Raw genomic sequence first — 21,625 nt, forward strand, 5'->3', positions numbered from 1 at the left:
TTTTCAAAATATCTTTTCTAACTTCCTAACTTCTTATCTTCTTAAAAATTTATTTCAACTAACTAACTAACTTTTTGTTTGTTTCTTAACTTTTTCAAAACTACCTAACTAACTCTCTCTCTCTAATTTTTGAAAATATCTTCCCTCTTTTTCAAAATTTCTTTTTAATTAACTAATTATTTTTATTTTTTATTTTTTGATTTCAAAAATTTTCGAAAATCACTAACATTTTTCAAAAACTATTTTCAAAAATCACTAACTCCTTTTAAAAAATAATTTTCGAAAAATCCCTCCTTTTCTCTCATCTTATTTTATTTATTTATTCATCTACTAACATCTCTTCCTCACATCATCACCAAATTCGAACCCCCTCCTCTATCTGTGTTCGAATTTCTTCTTCTTTTCTTCTACTAACAATAAGGAACCTCTTTACTGTGACATAGAGGATTCCTCTTCTTTTCTTTTTCTCTCCTCTTTCTTATGAGCAGGGACAGAGAAAAAGGCATTCTTGTTGAAGCTGATCCAGAACCTGAAAGGACTCTGAAGAGAAAATTAAGAGAAGCTAAATTACAACAATCCAGAGACAACTTGATTGAAAATTTCGAACAAGTAAAGGAGATGGCAGCCGAACCCAACAACAATGCAAGGAAAACGCTTGGTGACTTTACTGCACCTAATTCCAATTTACATGGAAGAAGCATCTCCATTCCTGCCATTGGAGCAAACAACTTTGAGCTGAAACCTCAATTAGTTTCTCTGATGCAGCAGAACTGCAAGTTTCATGGACTTCCATCCGAAGATCCTTTTCAGTTCTTAACTGAATTCTTGCAGATATGTGATACTGTTAAGACTAATGGAGTAGATCCTGAAGTCTACAGGCTCATGCTTTTCCCTTTTGCTGTAAGAGACAGAGCTAAATTATGGTTGGATTCTCAACCCAAAGACAGCTTGAACTCTTGGGATAAGCTGGTCACGGCTTTCTTAGCCAAGTACTTTGCTCTTCAAAAGTTGAGCAAGCTTAGAGCTGATGTTCAAACCTTCAGACAGAAAGAAGGTGAATCCCTCTATGAAGCTTGGGAAAGATACAAACAGTTGACCAAAAAGTGTCCTTCTGACATGCTTTCAGAATGGACCATCCTGGATATATTCTATGATGGTTTATCTGAGCTATCAAAGATGTCACTGGACACTTCTGCAAGTGGATCCATTCACCTAAAGAAAACGCCTGCAGAAGCTCAAGAACTCATTGACATGGTTGCTAATAACCAGTTCATGTACACTTCTGAAAGGAATCCTGTGAGTAATGGGACGTCTATGAAGAAGGGAGTTCTTGAAGTTGATACTCTGAATGCCATATTGGCTCAGAATAAAATATTGACTCAGTAAGTCAATATGATCTCTCAGAGTCTGCATGGAATGCAAGCTACATCCAACAGTACTCAAGAGGCATATTCTGAAGAAGAAGCTTATGATCCTGAGAACCCTGCAATAGCAGAGGTAAATTACTTAGGTGAACCTTATGGAAACACCTATAACTCAACATGGAGAAATCATCCAAATTTCTCATGGAAGGATCAAAAGCCCCAACAAGGCTTTAATAATGGTGGAAGAAACAGGTTTAGCAATAGCAGGCCTTTTCCATCATCAACTCAGCAACAGACAGAGAACTCTGAACAAAATGCTTCTAATTTAGCAAATCTAGTCTCTGATCTATCTAAGGCCACTGTAAGTTTCATGAATGGAACAAGGTCTTCCATTAGAAATCTGGAAGCACAAGTGGGCCAGCTGAGTAAAAGGATCACTGAAATCCCTCCTAGCGGATAATTTATACGCTTTTTGGCATTGTTTTTAGGATGTTTTTAGTAGGATCTAGTTACTTTTAGGGATGTTTTAATTAGTTTTTATGTTAAATTCACATTTCTGGACTTTACTATGAGTTTGTGTGTTTTTCTGTGATTTCAGGTATTTTCTGGCTGAAATTGAGGGACTTGAGCAAAAATCAGATTCAGAGGTTGAAGAAGGACTGCTGATGCTGTTGGATTCTGACCTCCCTTCACTCAAAGTGGATTTTCTGGAGCTACAGAACTCGAAATAGCGCGCTTCCAATTGCGTTGGAAATTAGACATCCAGGGCTTTCCAGCAATATATAATAGTCCATACTTTGGCCAAGAATTGACGACGTAAACTGGCGTTCAACGCCAGCTTTCTACCCAAATCTAGCGTCCAGCGCCAGAAAAGGAGCCAAAACCAGAGTTGAACGCCCAAACTGGCACAAAAGCTGGCGTTCAACTCCAAGAAGGACCTCTACACGTGCAACACTCAGGCTCAGCCCAAACACACACCAAGTGGGCCCAGGAAGTGGATTTATGCATCAATTACTTACTCATGTAAACCCTAGTAGCTAGTTTATTATAAATAGGACCTTTTACTATTGTATTAGGCATCTTTGGATTACGTTATGATCCTTTGATCACGTTTTGGGGGCTGGCCATCTCGGCCATGCCTGGACCTTCACTTATGTATTTTCAACGGTAGAGTTTCTACACTCCATAGATTAAGGTGTGGAGCTCTGCTGTTCCTCAAAGATTAATGCAAGTACTACTGTTTTCTATTCAATTCATCTTATTTCGCTTCTAAGATATCCATTCGCACCCAAGAACGTGATGAAGGTGATGATTATGTGTGACGCTCATCATCCTTCTCCCTTATGAACGCGTGCCTGACAAACACTTCTGTTCTACATGAATTAAGCTAGAATGAGTATCTCTTAGATCTCCTAACCAGAATCTTCGTGGCGTAAGCTAGAATGATGGCGGCATTCAAGAGAATCCGGAAAGTCTAAACCTTGTCTGTGGTATTCCGAGTAGGATTCAATGATTGAATGACTGTGACGAGCTCCTAACTCGCGATTGCAGGGCGTTAGTGACAGACGCAAAAGGATAGTAAATCCTATTCCAGCATGATCGAGAACCGACAGATGAATAGCCGTGCCGTGACAGGGTGCGTGAGCATATTATTCACTGAGAGGATAAGATGAAGCCATTGACAAGGGTGATGCCTCCAGACGATTAGCCGTGCCGTGACAGGGCATTGGATCATTTTCCCGAGAGATGACCGAAAGTAGCCATTGACAGTGGTGATGTATCACATAAAGCCATCCATGGAAAGGAGTAAGACTGATTGGATGAAGACAGCAGGAAAGCAGAGGTTCAGAGGAACGAAAAGTATCTCCATTCACTTATCTGAAATTCCTACCATTGAATTACATAAGTATTTCCATCCCTTCTTTTATTTATTATTCGAAAACACCCTTATCACTTTATATCTGCCTGACTGAGATTTACAAGGTGACCATAGCTTGCTTCATACCAACAATCTCCGTGGGATTCGACCCTTACTCACGTAAGGTATTACTTGGACGACCCAGTGCACTTGCTGGTTAGTTGTATCGAAGTTGTGACAAATTATGAATGTGTAATCACGATTACGCGTACCAAGTAGCTCACGTGCTAGGTATTGTTTGAGCCTGGATATCACAATTTCGTGCACCATATCCCTAACAACATTATCCAAGATAAAGAGAGTAAGGTCGGCCTCGGGAGCAATAATCCAAACTTGCCCTTTCAGGTTCTCATAAGTAGCAGTCATGCTGCCAACAAGATGACCCTGGAGCTCGGAGTAATCAGCTTGGGCGTTCTCCAACTCCGCCTTCAGACGCATTCCCTCCCGATAGGATGTAACATAGTTGTCTTTATGCCTCAGTGCCGTGTCCTCGGCCAGCCTTACAGAAGCTACCAGAGAAAGTGAATTTGCCTTCTCGTTCTCTAGATCCTTCTCCAACTTGGCTACCTTTACTTCAAGCTCCTCCTTCAGGCCCTTCATCCAATCAAACTCCTATTCAGCCTCCTCCATAAAGGCTTTGGTGGTGTGGAGAGGAAGATTTTGAGCAGTTCGGTATTGGGCAGCCCCCATATACGCCATTCTAACACTACTTCAGGTTATAAAGTCCAGATGGCGAATGAGCGACACATCGTCCATAGGAAGGGCACCATAGGGACCAATTTGTTGATCCACAAATTCAATTGCATTAAAGTCAGGAGCATCAAGGTTGAAAGGCTCAACTGTTTTTTGTTTCTTGTTGGGAGGAGCACTAGAACTAGAGGTAGAAGTTGGTGGAGGGTCAGCCAGACGAACCCGAGGAGTAGGGATCACCTTCCTCGGTCCAGGAGAATTTGGCACAGGAGGCTTCACTTACACCTGGGAAGATCCTTCCTCGGCCACCTTGGCCGAGATGTTCTGAGCAGCAGTCGCCTTCTTTGCCCTTTTAAAGGCCTTCATGGATTCATTGTTTTTGACATCTCTGCAAACACAAAATCAGCCACAGTAAAGAATTACAATCACAAGATGAGGAAGCCAAAACTAAGAAACAAGTATAGAAACAAGTCAGGCAAATACCCAAAACAACCCGGACCAGGGACGGGTCATTCAAAAACCTTTTTGTATCAAAATGGGGTGGTGCTCCCCATAAATCCTCAAGAATAACAACAAAGGCACGCTCAACATCGTCAAGCATATCCCAAGAATAGCGAGACACTCTCACATCCTTCTGCCACTCTAGAGGGAAAGAAGGCTCATCATTTTCATCAAGAAAAAAGGGGCGGGCCCCCTCGACAGCACGAACTTTAAAAAAGTAATTCTTGAAATACTTAAAGGACTCATCATACATAGCAAACACTTTATGGCCCTGGGCAGACCTGAACGAAACCCAGGAAGCTTTCTTTTTCGAGGAGCCACCAGGCTTGGCGGAAACAAACAGATAAAGGAAGAGAGCCTGAGAAGGTGTTACACCTAACTCTTGGCAAAGTAGCTGAAAAATTTTGATAAAACCCCAGGAATTCGGGTGAAGCTGGGATGGGACAATATTACACGACCACAACAGGTCGGTCTCAAAAGTAGTAAAAGGAAAAGTAACGTCCAGTTGACTGAAGAAATATTCATAGGCATAGAAGAAGGGACGCTCCCCTTCGATGGAGGTCGGAAAACAAACCCTCTCATCAGAATTAGGAGCAACAAGCTCATAATCCCTCTCCCAGGCACTGTTACCACAAATCCTATGACGCTTCCTCAGCTCTATGCAAAATTCAGCATCCACAACAGAAACACACATAAAAACAAGGGAGTCTAGCCAATCGGATATCCCTCGGGAACTCTGGAAGACATCTCTATAATTTTATGGCGAGAAGATATGAGGCCAACTAATCCTACAATAAGAAAAGAAGAGGGGATTACTAAAAACATCTCAGACAAGGGATAAAACAACTCGATCAATACGATACAGGCAAAATAACAGAAAAGAAAAACCCCAAGACACAAACCAAAGTCCTGGGGCACCCTTTGGAGGCAGTAACAAAGCAGTTCAGGAAAAATCTACAGCTCGCACCCCAGCATCTCTCAAACAAGAAAAGAAGACTTCAAACAGCAAGCATTTTTTTATCAAAGTAAAACAAAACACAAAAAGTCATCAAAATCACGGCCTTACAATCTACCAGCAAAAAGCATCCCCAAACATCAAGCACGCCAAGTAGAAACCATCAAAGGCGCAACCTTTATTCAGAATCAGAAAAAAAGCAATCTTCAAATAAAGCAAGGAAAGATGTAGATTTTCTGGGTATCGGTATCAGACAGAAACAACAGAACATGCAAAGCCCTAAAAATATCAAGCAACAGGAAAAAAAAGGTCATGCAGAAGATGAAGAAACTCCCAGAATACACATTTCAACAACAATTAGACGTGACAAAAACAGAAAGATCCAAACTTTCTCTAAAGCAAAATCAAAACCTCATCACAAAGCCAAAGCAACAAAAGAAAAAGAAAATGCGAATGGAACTAACCTGGAGAAGAAAGAAGCTTCGAGGGAAAATAAAGACGTAAAAATGGAAACTGCCTAGAAAATCGCCGAACGACGCCGCAATGCAAGAAAAGCAAAATGTAGGCAAACGACAGAGAGCGAGAGAACGAAAGAAGTTACGAAGAGGAGCGAAGAAGGGAAACCATTTTCGGATCGCAAATTCAAAATAAAAGGCCATAAGGAAAAACGGGCAATTAATACCAATTAATAAAGGTATTAAACCCTCGCACGTTCCCAAAGCGCCGATATAAAAGCGCGCGCTTTTAGAGGAAAACGTTCTACATTCAAAAGCTGCTACAAAGGAATCGACAAAATGCTTGAGTTCGGCTTCACTAGAGAAGGACCAAAGTCAAGGACTCGACCTCAAAAAAGAAGGCCGAGCTCAAGCATGGGCACTGTTCATACCCTGGGTCGAGTTATCCGACCCGGGATGATTGGTGACAAAGGGACCGACCTCTTCAGGTCAGGCTACCCGACCTCTTCTCAAAGAGGTCGGCCAAATCGACAGGAAAGCCCAATAAAGGGTCCAAATAGAGGAACACGACCCAAATCCAAAGGCAATCCAAGCCTATAGAGATAAAGGCAATTCCCGTGAAGATAAGTTGACTTCACTCGAAATAAGATAAGATAAGATAAGATAACTAACTTATCTTATCAGAAAGGTCAGCCCACACTACTATAAATACACTGGAATACCCAGGTATAACTCATATTCTGATTCTACAATAAACCTGCTTAATACCCGTTCTAACTTAAGCATTGGAGTCTCTTGCAGGTACCCCCCACCCTCCGGTGACCAAGGATCAGAAGTGCAGCCAGTCCAACAAGTCGGACACAATAGCTCCGGCCGCCACCAGCCAGCCGGACACATCATCTCCGACTAGTACAGAAGATCTCGTCCGAGATCGACCTCTAGTTTCAGGTAACCCTCGGAACAGATGGTGACTTAGGAAGGGGTGGTCCCAATGAACTTGTAAGCTCCACTCCCTTGTGCTCTTCTTTGATTATCTCCACCTCTTCACAAGCTTCTTCAATTTCAACCTCTTCCTCTTGGTGGCTCTCTTCCAATTCAATTTCTTCTTCATTGCTCACCAAGGGCATGAGAGGTTGTTCATCTTCTTCTTTGATTTCCATGTCAAACTCAATTGGAGAGGATTCAATTGTAGATAGGAACTCCTCAATGATTGAATCCATCTCTTGATCAACCTCTTCAAGGTTTTCAATCATAATATGCTTTGGAGGTTGTACACCCTCCTCAACATCAATATCAAGCTTCTTGAAAGAGGGCTCTATAATTCTACATTCCCATAGACTCCCAACATCTCCTAGGTCTTCAACCAATTCTTCCGATTCAATTGTCTTAACTTCCTCCCTTTGTGGCAATTCTTTTTTCAACTCCTCTTCTTCACCTTAAAGCTCTAAACTCACTCCCTCACTATGTTCCTTAATTGCCTTTCCATATTCGTCAATAGAAGTGTCTTGGTTGCTTAGGCTTAGTCGGGAGGAGGCCATATTGCTATCGGCTTCCACTAGAATAACCATCTTGGCTCCTAGCTCTTTAAACTTCTTTTCATCCTCCTCTTGTCGCCTTAGGATATGAGATTCAAGATCTCTAAATTCATGCGTGAGGGCTTCATTGGGAGGTGATGGTGGAAGAGAAGGTTCATTGTTTGGGAGGAAGGTTTTATGATTGGAAGTTGGTTCACCTTGGTAAGGGTGTGGAGGTGTATATTGAGGTGGTTCTTGAGAGTAGTTATGTTGGAATTGTGGTGGTTCTATGTATAGTTTATATGGCTCATAAGGTGGTTGGTATGGTGGATAAGGGTTAGGGTCATATGGAGGTATTTAGTGGAAAGGGGCTTGTGAGTAAGGTGGTTCAAAACCATGTTGAGGGGGTGGTTCATAGGCATGTGGTGGTGGTTGTTGACAATCACAATAAGGGTCACCACATCCATTAGATTGATATGCATTAGGATTAGGATTATACCCATAAGAATCCGGAGGGGGTTGTTGCCAATAAGGTTGATCAATCCCTTGAGGCTCCTCCCATCTTTGATTGTTCCATCCTTGATGCACATCCTCATTGTAGTTTCCATTACCTACAACATAATTTGAGCCAAACTCATAGCCAAAGTGAGGATGAGAATTCATAATAGTAAAGAGAAATAAAAACTAACAAAAATAAGCAACAAAGTCCTAAAGCTAACAAAAACTAACAAATAAGAAAAAGGCAAACATATTCACAATATTCACAATAGCCAATAACATAACACCATTGCAACTCCCCGGCAACGGCGCTATTTTGATGATGAGATTTGTCGACGGTTTCGAATTTCTCTTCTAAAAATAAGAACTTCGTTGTAAGCATAGTTCTAAACCAACAAACAATTCCCACATTAAAAATTTGAGTTGTCACATGTAACAAATCCCAAATGAAAATTAACCGGAGTATTTAGACTCCGGGTCATCTCACAAGGAATTGCAATGAAGTGATCAATTATTGGCTATGAAGGGGTAAGGGGGTTTTTGGTTTATAAGAAGGGCAGTAAAATAAATGACAATAAAGTAAAATGAGCAATTAAAGAAAGCAATTAATAAAGAGAGACATTCATGGCAAAGATTGAGATCATAGGCTTTCTATCTTAGTCATGCAATGATTAATTCATCTTATCTAGTCAACTCCAACAAATAGGGAGAAAGTCAAACAAGATTAATCAATCACGTCACAAATATAAACAAGAATTTATCTTATTACGTCATCTCCAATATTTGAAGAAGGTATCATATTATCTTCCATGAGAGAAAGTCTAATAAGACTAGCTAATCTCAATCCAAAAGTCCTAATAACCTTACTAATTAAATTAGCAAAAGATTAGCGTCAATGGAAACAATATTAGCTAACAACTCTAGATCACCAACATGAGTTGGGTTTTCTTGACTCAAGATTGCCTAATTACTCTTTCCAAGCCAAGAATGCTCAAAATCTACTCTAACATCCAACCAAGCATTTTCTCAAACACTTGGAAGGCATGCATGGAAAGCATAGTAAAATGTGCACGAAATATAAATCTACCAACTATCAATTGCAAGAAAAGTAAATCAATAACTCAATTCATCAATAAAAAGAACATCAAACATTAAATTGCATTAAAAGAAAATGGAAATCCAACAAGGGTTCATCAACATAAAAGTAACAAAATAAAGGAAATGAATAAGAGAAACTAAGAAGATTAAGATGTAACAACAAGAAATTAAAAGGAAAACTAAATCAAAACAAGAATTAAAAGTGAGATTCAATAAAATTAAACCTAAACTACCCTAAATTCTAGAGAGAAGAGAGAGCTTCTCTCTCTAGAATTCTACCGTAAAACATGATGAAAAACTAAACTATGACTACTTGCCCCCATTACCCCTTCAATCCTTGGGTTCAATAGCATCAGAAATGGGTTAGATTGGGCCCAAAATGAGCTGCAAAATCGCTGGGGGCGATTTCATTAAAGTGGACCCACGGGCAGAATCGGCACGCACGCGTACATGGCGCGTGCGCGCCCCTGAGCGCGAAGCAACATATGGCAAAATTTATATCATTTTGAAGCCCCAGATGTTAGCTTTCCAACGTAACTGGAACTGCCTCATTTAGACCTCTGTAGCTCAGGTTATGGTCGATTGAGTGCGAAGAGGTCAGGCTTGACAGCTTTACGGTTCCTCCATTTCTTCATGCGTTCTCCCACTTTGCATGCTTTTCTCCTTACTTCTTCCATCCAATACTTGCCCTATGAACCTGAAATCACTCAACAAATATATCAAGGCATCGAATGGAATTAAAGTGAATTAAATTTAGTTATTTTAAGGCCTAAAAAGCATGTTTTCACATTTAAGCACAAATCAAGGGAGAATTGCAAAACTATGCTATTTCATTGAATAAATGTGAGAAAATGTGATAAAATCCCCCAAAATAAATACACGATAAACCACAAAATTGGGGTTTATCACTACCATCCACTGACCAAGTCAAATTCCCAAACCTCTATTGTGAGCTTCGCTTTTCCGACTTCCGGAAGAAAAATATGAGCATTGAGAAGAAACTGCTTCTTCCCAATGATGTGAGGCATGCCATTAACACCTGAATTCTAGAGTTAGGATTAGACTTTGTTGATAGAGATTTGGGGAGGGTGAACACTTCAAGGGTGAGAGATTTTTATTGCAACTTCTTCCAAGCCAATATTGATTCAGTTCAGCTGAGGTGTAGAGAGATTATAATCACTGAGGAGGCTATTGGAGATGCACTGCTTTGCCACCATCGTCCTGATGAGACCTGTGCCTATAGGCAGGCAGAGGTAGCTATCCTCTCCATGATCTTTGACTATGAGGCGCTTAAGAACGTGATTGCTACTCCTGACGCTCCCTGGGTGATGGATTCGAACAACAAGAAGCCTAAGGGGATGCGCTTTGCTTATCTGACGAGGGAGGCCAAGACCTGGCAGCATATCTTCGCCCACTATGTCTTCCCCACCACTCACTTTTCAGAGATCCCGATGGATATGATGGTTCTGATTGGGTGTGTGATGGAAGGGAAGGAGGTAAATTTCCCCCGACCGGTCAGACATAGTATGTGGAGAGCTCATATTCGCGGCTTGCTACCCTTTCCGACACTGGTCACCAGCATGATTGAGCTGGCAGGTGTCCCGCGGGAGGATGATGATGTGACACCACCACCCCCAGATGACGATGACAAGGAGACCACCATTCCATGGGGTGGGTGGGTGCATGAGAAGCCCCCACCCAAACGCCATTCACGAGCCAGAGCAGTGGAGGAGGCATCTCAGCCCTCATAGTCAGCAGTAGTCGCAGGACCCCCTTCTACTTCCACCAGTACCTGAGCTGACTTATCTACTGGTGCAGCACCTTCTTCGCTTCATGGAGCGCTTCGAGCGTCGTGTCATGCGACGTCTCGATCGCAGCAACCAGGTGTTTGTGTCACAGGGCATCGAGCTACCACTGCTCCCAGACTCTCCAGCTTCCGACGAGCAGGATCAGGAGGAGGAGCTGGCTGAGGAGCCGATCCATCAGGATGCACCTCCAGAGACACAGACCACCACTGAGGTCCAGCAGCCCCCTGAGGATCCACAGCCACATCCAGAGCCGCAGCCAGTCTCAGTTCCACAGCCTGAGCCTGAGGAGCCCGGCGCGATTGTTGACCCCCATCCCGAGCTTCAGTAGTAGCATCGAGGACGATGCTTAATTCTAAAGTGTGGGGGGGTCACCGTTCGTGACCGGTGTTTACATTGATGTGGTGAACTTTCGGACATCTATTTATGTTTTGTGCTACCTTATTTTATTTTGCACTTTATATTTTAGATCATTTTGGGATGACTGTATATATTTGCTATTGTAGATGCTCTTGTTTTGATAGTTGCACACTTTTAGTATGTATATATATATGTTTTGCATCTTAGTTTTTGATTGTGATTAGAAAAGCATTTTGGATTGTTAAAAATCTAGTTGACCCTTTTTATATAAGAATTGTGTTTTTATTGAAAAAGGGATAAACTAGGAATTTTTTTTTTAAATTTTCTAAATCACAACATTGCATTAGAATAAGCTTAGTCAATATGATGAAAATTCCCAAGGAATTAATTTTTAGGGTACCACCCAATTGGTTGAAAAATTTTTTTTTAGAACTTGCTTGAATTATATACTTGTGGATCATGTTTTGAGCGATGAACACAAGCATGTGAGATTTGAGCCTAATTGTGTGGTTACATCATATATAACCACTTATTTTTATTCTTGTGTGCATCATTCTCTTCTTATGATTGTAATCTTTGATTTGTTTGATTCTTTATGTCCATTACTTTGTGTATACATGCATTTATATGATTGAGGCCATTGTTCAAATAGTTCACTTATCCAAATAGCCTACATTTTATCTTCCATTGTTAACCAATTTTGAGCCTATGCCTAACCCATTTGTTCATAATTGTAGTACATTACAAGCTTAAGTGAAAAACAATAAATGTCCCTTGTTTGGATCTTTGATTAGCTTAGGCTAGTGAAAGTGTTCATTACTTGATTTTGGAAGGTTGGGTACATCGGGTAGAGATAAAAGTGTATTTATATTTTTATTTAAAATATTTAGGAAATGGATGTATACTCATGTATTAATCATATGTAAACCATATGCATTGATGTTCTTGTATATATTTAAAAGAAAATTTATTTTGCAGCAAAAAGGGAACAAAGGGTCCCAAAGTTCAAGTTTTCATAAATTCAATATATATGTGTGGTAATCAAAAAGAAAATGCATGAGTGTGTGAAAAGTGAAGAATGGATAGCTAGGCTTGTTTAGAATTGTTTAGGTTGTCATAGGTTAGGTGGGAAGTTTAAGTTAATCAAAGATTCAAATTTCAAGCTCACTTGACCATATGCATCCTACCTTGACCTAGCCCCATTACAACATATGGGAAGTCCTCTTGATATTTGTATGCATGCATGAAATAATTGTTGATTGTTAGATGAAAAACAAATCTTGGAAAACATGATTAGGGGAGAATTGAGTGAATCAACCCCATACACTTGAGTGACTAGAGCGGATACACATCCGGTGAGGGTTCGATCGCTCAATTACATGTTTCCTCCCATGATCATCTTTTCTTGCAAGTTTGTGAACTCTTTCAATGATTCAATCCAATTGTGGTTTACTTCATTGCTAATACCTTGGCCCTTGTGCTTGTATGTGCATTCTTGGAGATTGATTTATTTTGACTAAGCCATTGCATCATGTAAATAGATTCAATAGATAGATTGCATTTAGTAGTTGCATTGAATAAATGTTAATACCCTTTGCTTCTTCTTGATTTTAGCATGAGGACATGCTTAGTTTAAGTGTGGGGAGATTTGATAAACCCCGATTTCGTGATTTATCTTGTGCTTATTTTGGAGGATTTTATCACCTTTTCCCACATTTATTCAATGAAATAGCATGGTTTTGTAATTCTCCCTTGAATTTCACTTAAGTGTAAAAACATGCTTTTTAGACCCCAAATTGGTGATTTTGATTCACTTGAATTTCATTCGATACCTTGATGTTTGTGTTGAGTAATTTCAGGTTATAAGGCAAGTATTGGATGGGAGAAGTGAGTAGAAAAGCATACAAAGGGGAGAATGCATGAAGAAACAAAGATTGGGAGTGCATCAAAGGACGCGCATACGTGATGAGCGGATAATTTATACGCTTTTTGGCATTGTTTTTAGTATATTTTTAGTATATTTTAGTTAGTTTTTATTATGTTTTTATTAGTTTTTAAATAAAAATCATATTTCTGGACTTTACTATGAGTTTGTGTGTTTTTCTATGATTTCAGGTATTTTCTGGCTGAAATTGAGGGACCTGAGCTGAAATCTGATTCAGAGGCTGAAAAAGGACTGCAGATGCTGTTAGATTCTGACCTCCCTGCACTCGAAGTAGCTTTTCTGGAGCTACAGAAGCCCAATTGGCACACTCTTAATTGCGTTGGAAAGTAGATATCTTGGGCTTTCCAGAAATATATAATAGTCCCTACTTTGCCCGAGATTTGATGGCCCAAACTGGCGTTTCAAGTTAGCACAAAAATTTTGGCGTCAAAACGCCAGAACTGTCATAAAAGCTAGAGTTAAACGCCCAAACTAGCACAAAAGCTGGCATTTAACTCCAAGAAAAGTCTCTACACATGAAAGCTTCAATGCTCAGCCCAAGCATACACCAAGTGGGCTCGGAAGAAGATTTCTGCATTAATTACTTATTTCTGTAACCTTAGGCTACTAGTCTTCTATAAATAGGACCTTTTGCTATTGTATTTTACACACTTGATATACTTGGATAGACCTTTTCACGTTTGGGGGCTGGCCTCATGGCCATACCTAGACCCTTTTGTTCTTATGTATTTTCAACGGTGGAGTTTCTACACACCATAGATTAAGGTGTGGAGCTCTGCTGTTCTTCATGAATTAATGCAAAGTACTACTGTTTTTCTATTCAATTCACACCTACTTCTTCTCTAAGATATCCATTCAATTTTCAACTTGATGAATGTGATGATCCGTGACACTCATCATCATTCTCACCTATGAACATGTGCCTGACAACCACCTCTGTTCTACTAGCAATGGCTTGAATGCGTATCTCTTGGGTTTCTAATCCAAGAATCGAACCTTCGGGGTATAGGCTAGAATTATTGGCAGTCATTCTTGAGATCCGTAAAGTCTAAACCTTGTCTGTGGTATTCCGAGTAGGATCTGGGAAGGGATGACTGTGACGAGCTTCAAACTCGCGATTGTTGGGCGTGTGACAGACGCAAAAAGATCAATGGATCCTATTCCAACATGATCGAGAACCGACAGATGATTAGCCGTGCGGTGACAGCGCATTTGGAACATTTTCACTGAGAGGACGGGAAGTAGCCATTGACAACGGTGATGCCCAACATAAAGCTTGCCATGGAAGGAAGTTTGAATGATTGGATGAAGGCAATAAGAAAGCAGAGGATCAAGCGGAACTAAGCATCTTCATACGCTTATCTGAAATTCCTACCAATGAATTACTTAAGTATCTCTATCTCTATCTTTATTTTATATTTTATCCATCTTTTAATTATCAATTCTCCATAACCATTTGAATCCACCTGACTGAGATTTACAAGATGACCATAGCTTGCTTCAAGCCGATAATCTCTGTGGGATCGACCCTTACTCGCGTAACGTTTATTACTTGGATGACCCAGTGCACTTGCTGGTTAGTTGTGCGAAGTTGTGATAAAGAGTTGAGATTACAATTGTGCGTACCAAGTTGTTGGCGCCATTGATTATCACAATTTCATGCACCAAGTTTTTGGCGCCATTGCCGGGGATTGTTCAAGTTTGGACAACTGAGGGTTCATCTATAAAGTCGTGGCCAAGAAGAAGGTGATCCCCGAGGTCCTTTCAAACTCAAAAAGGGTGAATATCCGGAGATCCGACATGAGATTCGAAGAAGAGGTTGGGAAGTTCTCACCAACCCCATTCAACAAGTCGGAATCTTAATGGTTCAAGAGTTCTATGCCAATGCATAGATCACCAAGAACCATGATCAAAGTGTGAACTCGGACCCAAAGAATTGGCTTACAATGGTTCGAGGGAAATGCTTAGATTTTAGTTTGGAGAATGTAAGGTTGGCATTCAACTTACCCATGATGTAAGGAGATGCACACCCCTACACTAGAAGGGTCTACTTTGATCAAAGGTTGGACCAAATCCTCATAGACATTTGTGAAGAGGGCACTCAATGGAAGAGAGATTCAAGAGGGAAGCCGGTTCAACTAAGAAGGCATGACCTCAAGCCCGTGGCTAGGGGATGGTTGGAGTTCATCCAACGCTCAATCATTCCCACTAGCAACTGGTCTGAAGTTACTATAGACCGGGCGATCATGATCCATAGCATCATGATTGGAGAGGAAGTAGAAGTTCATGAGGTTATATCCCAAGAACTCTACAAGGTGGCGGACAAGTCCTCCACTTTGGCAAGGCTAGCATTCCCTCATTTCATTTGTCACCTTTGCAATTCGGCTAGAATTGACATAGAGGAAGACATCCTCATTGATGAGGACAAGCCCATCACTAAGAAAAGGATGGAGCAAACAAGAGATCCCACTCATGGACAAGAGCATGAGGAAAATCCTCATCATGAAATCCATGAGATGCCTCAAGGGATGCATTTTCCTCCACAAAACTATTGGGAGCAAATCAAACACCTCCCTAGGAGAATTGAGTTCCAATATGGGACAACTAAGGGTGGAGCACCAAGAGCATTCTATCCTCCTTCATGAAATTAGAGAAGACCAAAGTGTTATGAGAGAGGAGCAACAAAGGCAAGGAAGAGACATTGAGGAGCTCAAGCACTCCATAAGATCTTCAAGAGGAAGAACAAGCCGCCATCACTAAGGTGGACCCGTTCTTTAATTTTCTTGTTCTTTATTTTCTATTTTTTTCAAAAATTATGCCTTATGTCTATTTATGTTTGTGTCTTTATTACATGATCTCTAGTGTTTAAGTGTCTATGCCTTAAAGCTATGAAAATGAATCCATCACCTTTCTTAAATAAAGAGTGTTTTAATTGAAAAGGAAAAGAAGTGCATGAATTTCAAATCTTAAAACAGTTTAATTATTCTGATGTGGTGGCAATACTTTTGTCTTTCTGAATGAATGCTTGAAAAGTGCATATTTTTGAATTTGATTGTTTATGAATGTTAAAACTGTTGGCTCTTCAAAGAATAATGGAAAAGGAGAAATGTTATTTGATAATATGAAAAATCATAAAAATGATTCTTGAAGCATGAAAAAGCAGTGAAAAGCTTGCGAAAAAAAAAGAAAAAAATGGAAAAAAAAGGAGAAAAAAAGAAGAGAAAGAAAGAAAAAGAAAAAAAAAAGCAAGCAGAAAAAGCCAATATCCCTTTAAACCAAAAGGCAAGGGTAAAAAAAAAAAAGGATCCAAGGCTTTGAGCATCAGTGGATAGGAGCGCCCACAGGAATAAAATCCTAGCCTAAGCGGCTAAACCAAGCTGTCCCTAGCCATGTGCTTGTGGCGTGAAGGTCTCAAGTGAAAACTTGAGACTGAGCGGTTAAAGTCGTGGTCCAAAAGCAAAAAGAGTGTGCTTAAGAGCTCTGGACACCTCTAATTGGGGACTCTAGCAAAGCTGAGTCACAATCTGAAAAGGTTCACCCAGTTATGTGTCTGTGGCATTTATGTATCTGGTGGTAATACTGGAAAACAAAATGCTTTGGGTCACGGCCAAGACTCATAAAGTAGCTGTGTTCAAGAATCAACATACTTAACTAGGAGAATCAATAACACTATCTGAATTCTGAGTTCCTATAGATGCCAATCATTCTGAACTTCAAGGGATAAAGTGAGATGCCAAAACTATTCAGAAGCAAAAAGCTAAAAGCCCCGCTCATCTAATTAATACTGATCTTCATAGATGTTTTTGGAATTCATTGTACATTATATTCTTTTTATCCTATTTGATTTTTAGTTGCTTGGGGACAAGCAACAATTTAAGTTTGGTGTTGTGATGAGCGGATAATTTATACGCTTTTTGGCATTGTTTTTAGTATGTTGATGCCAGGGCATCTTGGCCAATTTTACTGACCTTTTCTTTACTGTTTTTAGGTTAGTTTCATGCATTTCCTTAGGAAATAAGCTAGTTTTGGGTAGATATTCACTTACACCTTGACTCAAGCATACATTGTGCATTTTACATTATTTCATGAGGATTTTACATAAGTTTAGTGACAAATTGTATGTTGCATTCCCCATGACTTGGACTAGAACTTTGATGCACTCTATTGCTTGATTTCAGGACCAAAGGAAGCAAGGAAAGGGAGGAAACTTGCAAGGTTAATGAGAAAAGTGATTGCCAATGACACTCTCATAGCCATCATTGCCCACGTTAAGAGTCACGTTAACAAGTTAACGTGAACTCTAACGTGGAAAAGGGAAGTTGAGCCAACGTTAGTGACACTTAACATTGTCACTAACGTTGGCAAACACTCATGAGTGGCCACGTTAGAGCCCACGTTAACTTGGTTAACGTGGGAGCTAACGTAAGAAGTGAGAGTTGTCGCCAACGTTAGTGACACTCAACATTGTCACTAACGTTGGAAGCAACCACACAACCCTCCAAGGAGCCACGTTAACTTCCACGTTAACTTAGTTAACGTGGAAGCTAACGATGAGGAATGAATGATGAGCCAACGTTAGTGACACTCAACATTGTCACTAACGTTGGGATGGCTAAGAATGGCCACGTTAGAAGCCACGTTAACCTAGTTAACGTGGACTCTAACGTGAGATCTAGGGGCATATTGGAATGTTAGTGACAATGTTGAGTGTCACTAACGTTCTCGAAGGTTGGCAAGGCCACGTTAGAAGCCACGTTAACCTAGTTAACGTGGAGCTTTAACGTGAAGCAAAAAGGGGCACACTGGAATGTTAGACAATGTTGAGTGTCACTAACGTTCTCGAAGTTTGGCAAGGCCACGTTAGAAGCCACGTTAACATAGTTAATGTGGGCTCCAACGTGAGGCAAAGGGGTACATTGGAACGTTAGTGAAAATGTTAAGTGTCACTAACGTTCTCGAACTTATACTTTCAATAAATGTTAACACCCCTAACGCCCTGAGCTAAAGTCTCTGCCCACTTAGCACTTTCTCTCTGCAAGTAAAGCCAAGCCCAAATGAAGAAAAGAACTGCTTCAAACTCAAGATCCAAAGGCCCAAGACTTGAAGAGCAAACTAGAAGCTGAGAAGAGTAGTATATATAAGAGTAGCTTTGAATTGTAAAAGGAGTTCTGGAGGTTGGAAAAAGAGAACTACTCTCTGTATTTTACTTTCTCTGCGTTTTCTAGTTTTATGATGTATTCTCCATCTTTGTTTTCATTTTCAAGAGCTATGAACAACTAAACCCCTTTCATTGGGTTAGGGAGCTCTGTTGTAATTTGATGGATCAATACTAATTTCCATTATTCTTCTTCTATCTTTTCTCTTGATTTTACTTGAAAGCTTTCGATCTTCATCCAATTGAGTAGTTATCTTGGAAGAGAAGCTATTCAAACTTGGATCTCTTTTGAACCTTGAAAGAGGAATGAAGAGATCAAGCTAGAAATGCTTTCTCATGCTGGACCAAATTGGGTTTGGATGCGTATGTGACTATAACCCTCTCAATATTTGATTTGGGAAATGCATGTGGTATAATCAGTGACCATACTTCATCTCTTCTCATGAGCGATTGACTAAGGAATTGGCTATTGATCAAGATTTGAGAGATTGAATTGCAAGAAATTGTAATTCAATCACTTAAGATTGCCAAGGAGATCAATGAGTGCATTGATTGAGGAAGAGATGAAAATGAACTTGATCCGGAGAATTGCAACATCTCCTAAGCCCAATGAACTCCCCATCTCTGATCTTACCCATTCTCTTTAATTTCTGCCATTTACTTTTATGAGCAAATCCCCCATTCCCATTTACAATTCTGCAATTTATTTTCAGTCATTTACTTCCAGTCCTTTAATTCTAGCATTTACTTTTCTGTTATTTACATTCCCGCCATTTTATTTTCTGCAACTCTTAACCCAAATTCTGAATTCGCTCAACTAGAACATTCTTCTAATTAAAGTTGCTTGATCAATCAATCCCTGTGGGATTCGACCTCACTCTATTGTGAGTTTTTACTTGACGACAAATTCGGTACACTTGCCGAAGGGAGATTTGTTGAGAGACAAGTTTTCCGTGCATCAAGTTTATGGCGGCGTTGCCGGGGATTAATTTTGGTTAACAAACTACCGGTTGATTGATTTACTAGATTAGACACTTTTCTTTTGTCTTTGTTTTCTTTTGTTTCTTTATTTTCTTTTGCTAACTAACTGTTTGTGATATTGCCTCACTAGGAATTTCCTCATCTGTGTCATGGAGATTCCAATTTCTTTTGGTTATTATTGTTTGAGACAGAGCTTTTTGCAGGAAAGAAAAGAGCATCCATCATATTTTAGTCAATCAAATTTCATGGGAAACTCTCTACCACCACAGTATGATTCACTTTACTATGCTCATGGTGGGTGGGAGTATCAAGAACATGAAATGGGGTACTTTCCAGAGCCACAAAATGGTCCATATTTTGGTGAAATTAATCACTACTCAAGTTGTGGCTGGAAAGATCATAATCAAAGAGATTTCACTCATTAATACCCTATTCATCAAGAGCCATCACCTCTCAATTATACAACCTCACCTCCAAGTTTCACATGCCTAAATCCTTCATCATTTGAGTATGCCTCAACACAAAAGTCTATCCAAAATCTATACAATTCATTTCACCATCCACAAAACTCAATCCACTACCCACAAGAGTCATACCACTTTCAGAACACACAACCACAAAACAACAAATTCCATTCACAAACCAACCCCGCCCAACCATTACTACCTACCCAACCACCTTTAGATAGACTTGCTAGGATGGAACTCTTCATGGAAGAGCTCAAAAGAAGTAGAGAAGAAGAGAGACTCGTTAGGATAGAGCTCCTCCTTGAAGAAATAATAAAGACAAATGAAGAGGAGAAAATAGCAAGAAGGGACCATGAAGAAAAATTGAGACAGAATGCACAATTCTATTCTGAAGAATAATTCATTGAAGAGCTGAGAGCACAAAGAGAGACCACTTCACTCTCTCCAGAAACAGAGGAGTTCATTCAAAGGTCAAGAAAAAGGGAGGAAGTCAATCAAGGGAGCCCACACTCCAATGAAACAGAGAGTTGCATATAGGGTGAGTTCATTGAACCACCAATTCAAGAAGTTCTTGATGAAGAGGATGCTCCACCCATCATACAATACCCATATCCTGAAATCAAGGTGGTAAAGGCAATCAACATGAACACTAACAAAAGGATGGTGACCAAGAAAAGAAGGAAAATATTCATGAAGAAGAAAAGGTCAACCAAAAGCCATCCCACCCCCACCCCAACAAGCAAGTTTACTCAAGCTAACAACAGAAGAAGGCTTGCTGGGGAGAGGCACTCAAAACAAGGCGCATTAACTGGCTCCTCTTTCCTCTTGAGGTCATTCCTCTTAACAAACTGGAAGAAGAGGAAAAAAGTCATGAACAACATGTCAAGCTAATGACATTAAAAGAGCACTTGTTGGGAGGCAACCCAACCGTAGGTAACATTTCCTTGCTTTGCTTAGTTTACTTTCAATAATTTGGCATATGATTGCACTCTAAGTTTGGTATTGCCATGCAACAATCTGATTTCCAATCTTCACTGGGTACTTGCAACAGTCTAAATTGACAGTGGCACGCTAAGTTTGGTGTTGCCACTTAACTTTCAAGCAAAGTACCATGCCAACACCACTTATTAATGCAATCACATTGTCTCTGTTTTACTTCTTGTGCTTTTGTTGTGATCCATAATCTTGCTTGCAAAAACACATGCATACTCACACTTTATTTTAAGACATTCATGATCCATCATAAACCCCGTCACCACTATTTTAATTGTTGCTTGAGTATAAGCAATCATTCTATGTCTGGTGTGGGAAGGAGAAGAATAGGAGGAAAAGGGCAACAACAAGGAAGACAAAATACAAGGTGGTAAAGTTCCTTTCTCCTCTTACTTATTTCCAGCACTTTAATTTGCATGATTGTCTTCTATGTTCTTTGTATGTATGTGTGCTTTCTCCTTGTGAATAAGCATGTCAATTCTGTCTTTTAAAGCTTTTTGTTGATTAGGGCTGTGTTTGCTAGTCTGAATGTCATTACTGCATCATCTCCTTACTTACTTGTATGCTTGTCCTTTTGAATCAAATGAAAGGAGAATGAGTGTTTTTAAAAGACCAGAGTAGAGTTTATACTATGGAATGAGTTCATGAGTTTGTGGTGTGGTCATAAGTTAGCTAAGTTGGTTCAACCACAAGGGTGGGAAGACAACTGTCTGTCATGAATACTATGCTTGAGACACACCCCATGAGACTAGCTAAATAAGAAGATCCTAATAAGAAAGAGGGAAAGAACAATGAAAGTGGAAGAATAGAAAAAAAAAAGTAAGCAATAACGCTAGGCACCAATGGTTTTATTCTTGAAGCATGTGTCTGTGGTGCTCCTGTGTGAGGGATCTACTTGGATGAATAAGCTCTTTGGGGTGCTTTAT

General features: G+C 40.0%; 1 non-coding gene across 1 annotated transcript; it reads right to left on the bottom strand.

Moving 5' to 3' along the window:
• Positions 1–1,014: 1,014 nt before the first annotated feature.
• Positions 1,015–1,122, bottom strand: LOC148580866 (small nucleolar RNA R71). Its single transcript, XR_015895846.1, has one exon. It is a non-coding gene; the product is annotated as a small nucleolar RNA R71 (small nucleolar RNA).
• Between the last annotated feature and the right edge of the window lie 20,503 nt (positions 1,123–21,625).

This window comes from Arachis ipaensis, chromosome B10, assembly GCF_059453495.1.
Source record: "Arachis ipaensis isolate K30076 ecotype BB chromosome B10, ASM5945349v1, whole genome shotgun sequence".
Lineage (NCBI taxonomy): Eukaryota > Viridiplantae > Streptophyta > Magnoliopsida > Fabales > Fabaceae > Arachis > Arachis ipaensis.